A 7,355-nucleotide genomic window follows, 5' to 3' on the forward strand; every position below is an offset into this window, starting at 1 on the left:
TAGAAACGACCCAAATGTCCAACAACAGTTGAGTGGATTTTTAAAATGTGATATACACAATGGAATATTATTCAGCCTTAAAAGGGAATGAAATTCAGATACACATTGCAACATGGATAAACTTGACATTATGCTCAGTGAAATAAACCAGACATGAAAGGACAAATATAGCAGGATTCCTGCTATATATAGGTAGAGATCCCTAAAGTAGTCAAATTCAGAGAGATAGAGAGTAGAATAGAGGTTACCAGGGACTGGAGGGTGGAAGGAATGGGAAGTTCAATGGGTACAGAATTTCTGCCTAGGATGATGAAAAATTCTACAAATGGATAGTGGTGATGGTTGTATAACATTGTGAATGCATTTAGCGCCAGTGAATTATACACTTAAGAATGGTTGAGATGGTGAATTTTGTTATGTACACTTGACCACAACAAAAAGCATTAACGTTTAAAATATATCTGGTTTTCACTTCTATCACTTCACTAACACAAAAAAAGAAGCAAATTTCCCTTTTTCTTTTCAAAGGACTTACTTGGGGGTTCTTTTCAAGGTTTTATAGAGTTCTGACCAAAATATTTGTAAAATAACCCACTTAAAGAAATTCCATTCTGGATCACCCAAGATAGCCTGTGACCCGTTTTTGTGTATAGATTAATGCAAGATTCTGAAAGATTTTGCAAATAAAAGAGGGCAGAATTATTTGAGGACACTGCCACAAGGTGGTGATAGAGATTATAAACAGTACTTAATTTCTCTCAATTTACTTCTTCAGAGTGGCACTAGGGGACACTCTTTTACAAGATTTCATATGAGACTGAACCCCACCTAATAGTCTTTTGGTCCTTAAGATTCCAAGGTATCTTTTGTTGACTTCAAACTATAACCTTCATTTCTGAGTGTAACCTTCAAAACTAACTCAACATATCAACTGTCACCCTTACAACTTCAGGAAATAAAATGGGAAAAATAAGTAACTACAATAAGTTCTGGCCTATTAAACCATGGTAAACCACCCCCTTTTGCGGTAGTTATTAGTCTTAGAGACAATAAATAAGAGGAATAATGATTTTTAAATAGCTTTCTATATTTGTGGGGTTTTAAAATTTTCTCTGTGATCATAAAATATTCTGAAGACATTTCTAGAATATAAAGCTCTGAAAATAGCATCAGCCAATTAGAACACAACGCATTTACTACATTCACGAATATTTTTGGAATTTATGGATAACCTAGTTTAAATTGATACCATTACTGAAAACTCAGACACCCAGGGTACTTGCTTTTGAGAAGGGATTCAAAACTAGTCACTATTAGCACTTGGGAAATACCTGCGGAATTAACATTTGGAAAATAAGTAAAGTTGAATTTTACATACACATATGTATGTATACAAAGAAAAATAGCCAGCAGTGTAGTCTAAGGGAAAGGCTTTGGAGGTAAGTAACCTAGGTTCAAATTCTGCTCAACTACCTAGTAGCTCTGTGATTTGGTCAAATTACTTAATATCTCTGGGCTTCAGTTTCCTTTTTGTAAAATGCAGACAACAAATCCAACTTTCCAAGGCTCTTACAGTGTTTATTGGGGCATATATTTATCTGGAGAGGAAACATAGCATGGGGTCAAGCACGTGAACCCTTCTGGAGACAAACTGCCTAGAATCAAATCTCAATCTGCAATTCAGTTGCTATATCGTCTTGTGCAGGTTGTGTGCTTTGGTTTCCCCACCTGTAAAGTAGGGACAGTAACAGTACCTACATCACAGGGTTGTTGTGAGGCCTAAATGAGGCATTATTTGTATGGTACTTGTAACACTGTCTGATACACATTTCATTGTATGTAACAAAGCATGTTTATTTTAAAAAGTTTATATTAGTATTTGAACTCCTAGTTTTCTTCCAGCCTCCCAGTTGTTCCTTCTCATTGCCACTTTCAGACTTTTTCCCTGCCCATTTCTTAGCTTTTGGTGCCCTTCAAGGTTCTATCATAGGAGCTTTCCTTTCCTTTTTTTTTTTTTTTTTTTTTTAACTTCTAAACACACTCCCTGGATGAAGAAATGCATTCCCATTGTTTCAATTACTATTTCTATTCTAATGACTCTCATATGTATATCTCCAACTCAGGTCCCTCTGGGAGGTGCTGATCTATACCTCTGACTATGAGACAGTTCCACTTTGATGTTCCCAACATATCCAAATGTGAATTATTTCCCCTGCAAACCTATTTCTGTATGTTAGCTAGTTGAATGATACCATCAAATAATACCTAGATGCTCAGGCCTAAAAATTGTGACTCAACCATGTTCCTTCCCTCATTCCCATATCCAGTCTCAATATTTCTCAAATGTCCACTCCTCATTTTATTCACATTGTTGTCATCTCTGCTTTAGATCAGATCAGCCTCATCTTTTGCCTGTACTTTTACAACCACCACTCTGCCCGTCACTGGTCTTACTCTTCTCCAGTCTATTCTTTGTACTGCAGCCAGGATTTTCTTTCTAAATTACAGAATTGATTATGTAACTTCCTAGACTGAAATATTTCAATGGCTCCCCACTGCCCTCAGGATAAAATCTAAACTCCTTACCCTGATCTGGCTCATGCCTCCTTAGCCACGTCTCCAACCATTTTCCCTTACACTTTAATGCACCAGGTATTCTTGTCCACTTTAATTACCCTATATTCTCTCTAGCTTTCCGGCTTTTGTAATACTCCTTCTGCCTGAAACATCCTCCTCCCTTCCCAATTATTACTCATCCCCTAGACATGCCTTAGTATAATTTTCTCAAGGAATTATTCCCTGGTTCACCACCACCACCAAGTCCGGATTATGTGCCCACTGTAATATATACCATATCATTTTGCATTTATGTATCCACTCCACCTTGCTGTGAGATAATGTGAGGGCAAAGTTGTATCTGCCTAGCTCATTTTTCATTTTTTACGTTTTTTTTAAGGTACAATTCAATAGGCTTTAGTATATTCATGAAGTTTTGTAACCATTGCTACTAGCTAATTTCAGAAGATTTTCATTACCCCAAAAGAAATTAGCAATCATGCCCCATTTTCCCCTCCCTTGACCCCTTGCAACCACTAATCTACTTTTCATCTCTATGGATTTGCCTATTCTGGACATTTCATATAAGTGGAATCATATATAAACTTTTGTGTCTAGTTTAGTTCATTCTTGAATCCTCAGCTGGAACACAGTAGGTGCTCAATAAATGTCTGCAGAGTCAATAGAGAAGTGCTACAGGAACAAGAAAGAATTAAGGGTCTAGAAAAGAATTATAGAATTTTAGAAGTAGAAGGAACTTTAAATGTCATCTAGTCTGAACATCTAATTTTCTACATGAGATAATCAAGGTCCAGAGAAATCAATTGACTTACCCAAGGTCAATCAACCCCTTAGAGGCAGAACCGAGAATAAAAATCAAGAATTTTGAGTCACAATGTGGGGGTTTTTCCACAATGACGCTCCACAATGAAATTCCCCTTTGCTTTCATTCCATCTAAAATGATGTACTACCAGCATCTTCCTAGCTGTTAGGCTTGCTTGCTTTATTTCTAAACATGGTAGTGTCTTTCTTTGGTGCTATAAAATGAGCTGGCTTCAGGAAGGCAGAAAAGATCTAAATAATTGTTTTTAAATAGCCAGACTCCTTTCAACCTCTAACTATTCTGTTGCTATTGTTGTTTTCCCTTTGAGCAGTTGTTTGTAGAAGTCTCCTATTCAAGTACAAACTCTGCTTAATTTTGAAAGCTCACAAGCTGACAGCCCCAGGAGGTATGACTCCACAGATCATGCACTCTCAGAAAATTACTGATTTTTTTATCACCTTGTTCTGACTCATTATCTAAATACTTATGAGAGATTTCATAACTATGGCTTTTAAGAACAGAACTCTAGCTTTCAAATGTCTTTCACGTATATATTTGCTTGCATATTGGATCTACAAGCATCTGAAACTTTACAGAGCATCAGTACCATTCACTTTTATGCTTAATATGTTTACTCTGTGACAAGGATTATGATCTCCTTAAGAAAGAGGCAAATCTGTGTCCTCTCAGTTAAAGACTCACTCTGCTCACCTCTTGACCTACATCTCAACTGCCCTATTTAAAGTGGTGGCACAATTACTATTTTACCATTTTATGTGTGAATCCAAGATTCAGATGAAGATTGACCAGCTGTTGTTTAGTTTCTGAAGGCCTAAGCCATCGGGTTTTTTTTGGGGGGGGGCATTCTGAGTGACATAAGAAACGAAAGTTTCATTACATTTGTCCAAAGACAATAATAGTTGATTTCCTAATGCTGTCTACCCAACTTTCTCAATCTTCCAAAACTATTTTTAACGCAAGAAAATCCCTTTTCTATCAAATGAATAATATCCAATAGCTGGATTCTAAGATGCAGCTAGATGACCTTCCTTATACATATGTCATGTGTATGACATGAAGCATGGCCTTACTCATAGGAAGCACATGTTAACATAAATGGGCTCACATCATAGAGTCGGAAGGTAGAGGAGACATCCTCTACAACTAATTCAATCCCTTCATTTAAAGAAAAGGAAAGTCAGTTCAGGGGAGGAAGGATAGTCTTTTTAACAAATAGTGCTGTAACAATAGGACATCTTTAGATAGAAAAAACCCCAAAACCCTCAACCTAAATCTGACACCACATACAAATATTAATTCAAAATGGATCATAGATTTAAATGTAAAATATAAAGCTATAAAGAAGAGGCAAGTCCAGCAAAGGGACTTGGTTTGCCAAAGGTCATCCTGTTATTCAGAGGTTTCCCAGAGTTTGCTTCCATACATTATTATTCACCACTTTAACAAATCCCATTTGGTCCTGTTAATTCCCCTACTCCGTGCTCACTCAGGGTAAATGGTTTCCACTATATTAGCTGGGTATTTATTCATGCTCTTTTGGTTTTTTTTAATATCTTCTTCTTGCTACTTCAGTTATTCATTCATTCAGCATTTACTAGGCAACAATGTGCCAGTCGTTGTGTAGGCTTACAAAGATGTAAAATACTGTTCCCATCTCAAGAGATTTATGGCCCAATGGGGGAGAAACTATTGTCCTAATTAGATTAAAACTCCTTTACGGGCAAGAACCATATTTTTTCTTCATTTTCACCGGCCAAGAACATGATGTACTGCACACCGCGTCCAGTACTCTGCACAATTGAGCACATTTTAGTAATTGGCTAATCTTGAGTTACAAGACATTCTCTCCCCTGCCCAGTTTGGGGAACCAAAGTGCACAGAGATTAAATGGCAAAACCTGAGTAAGGTGAAAGAGGAGGCCATTCCATGGGGATTCATCCCGCCCCCTCCAGCCTTCATCTGCGCCAGCCGCTGATTCTGGCAGAACACCTCAAAGGCTGGAGAAAACCTGACCTAGAAGATAACCCCCCAAAGCTCCCATCCAGTTTATGGCAAAACACAGATGTCGGCCTGACAGAGCGCTTGGCGGCCAGTTACCGCTGCCGCGTCCTCGTCAGGTCTGATTCCTTCTTTTCCACCAAAATCTCAATTTAAAGCTACCTAGATAGTAAGAATCTGGGTGTTCCCGGAACAGTTCTCTCCACGTTTTTCCTCCTGGTAAATGGGAAATTTTTCATCGTCAAGCCTTGAGGGGATGTTACCTAGAGGCGCCCCCTGTCCTTCCCCTCAGATCCAGGCTTCCCGCTACTCCTCAGAATACTTCAGGCCTCAGCGAAATACTTTCAAATCAAAGTTGAAGCCTCAAGTAAAAAGAAACGAAAAGGAAAAAAATTATAATAATAACATAAAACAAGACGACAGCACTCAGCGCCCTTTTCCTCTGGATTGCTTGCGTGTGGGCAGCCCTCACCTCAGCGGGTCGACGGCTCCCTGTGAAGGGGACTCAACGGCTTTTTCTGGCCCAAACGCCTCTCGGGCTTATAAATAATCGAGTCCTTCCTGGGCGGGGCGAGATGCTTTCTCATGAATAATTCATTACCTCTCACGCTTGCTTGGGAGGCGCGCCCCTCTCGGCCTTATGAATATGCAAAAAGAGGGAGCCTGTGGCTAACAGGCCCCTGGCGAGCCCCGCCCCCTCAGCGCCGTCCATCTGACCTCCGGCAGCCGGCGCGGCGTCTTTGCGGTCGCGTTTCCCGCCCTTCCGAGAGCTCACCCGGAGCTCCCGGGCATGAGGGACCCGCGCTGAGCTCGTGGCACCGCACGCGGGCCCTGAAGGCGCCTTTGGCTCGGGGCCGCCCCGCCTGAGCAACCCGTATATCGAGCACAGTCAGCTGCCGGGCTTCGTGAGGGGACGCCTGCCCGCTGAGGTAAAACACACCCACAATTTTTCTTTCATTATCACCCTTTTTCCTTCATAGAACTTACCACAATCTGGATTTATTTCTTAACCTCTTTTTCTTTCTTCATCATCTAGAATGCAAGTTAACATCATTAGAGGCCTGATCTGTGTGGGTCACCTCAAGATCCCCAGTGCCCAGCACACAGTAATCATTCAATAAACTTGGTGGCCTGAAATAATAAATGACCCTCTCTTCCTCCTAAGAGCTTCTATGGAGTTTCTGCACCCTTTTCCATCCTCATTCCCTGCTGGGCTCCTTTGTGAATTTTGTTTAGATCTTGAATGGGTAAATGAGCTGTGGGTGAAGCCTTCACTTTTCCTACTGACTTGTCCACTCTTTGAGGGCAGAAGCTGTCTTTTATTATATTCGTTGAAGGTATTAATATAGTTGGATGAACTAATTTATGCCTTAAGAGACAATTAAAAATTGATCGCGCTACAAGGGGGTTTTAGAAATTATCAAAGCACTTTACAGATGAGAGTTTAGGTAATTTGTTCAGGGTCCCAGGCTTGTTAAGAGACCAAGTCTCAAGTACAGTCCATGGTCTGCCACCTCTCATTTCAAGGCTCTTTCTTCTCTCCAGCCAGTCTAGTTTCTGATTACTTTTCTGTGAACCTGACTTACAGCTCAGACACAAAAATCCCAAACCCAAGACTTGCTTCTTGTCAACTAGAAGCTTTTGAGCTTGTTCTTCATCTTTCGATTAAATCTAGCCCTGGGGATGATGGCCAAAAAACTCAAAAGTGCTATATAGTATTCAAACAATTTTCCATCTTCTTTTGTACCTTTCAGTGCTAAGAGATTGGAAATTGTTCCTGTCAAAGTAAAGTATCTTGTTTGTTTTGGAAGGAAAAAATATACATTGTGGGAGAAATCAATCATTGTTTAGAGATTTCCAAATAACCACTTATTAAAAGTTTTGCCAAATCCTGAATCCAGTAGTGAAATAACATGTGAAACAGATGAAAATGGGCAGGGGGAGATCTTATTTGAG

This window comes from Camelus dromedarius, chromosome 31 (assembly GCF_036321535.1).
Source record: "Camelus dromedarius isolate mCamDro1 chromosome 31, mCamDro1.pat, whole genome shotgun sequence".
In the NCBI taxonomy this organism is placed as follows: domain Eukaryota; kingdom Metazoa; phylum Chordata; class Mammalia; order Artiodactyla; family Camelidae; genus Camelus; species Camelus dromedarius.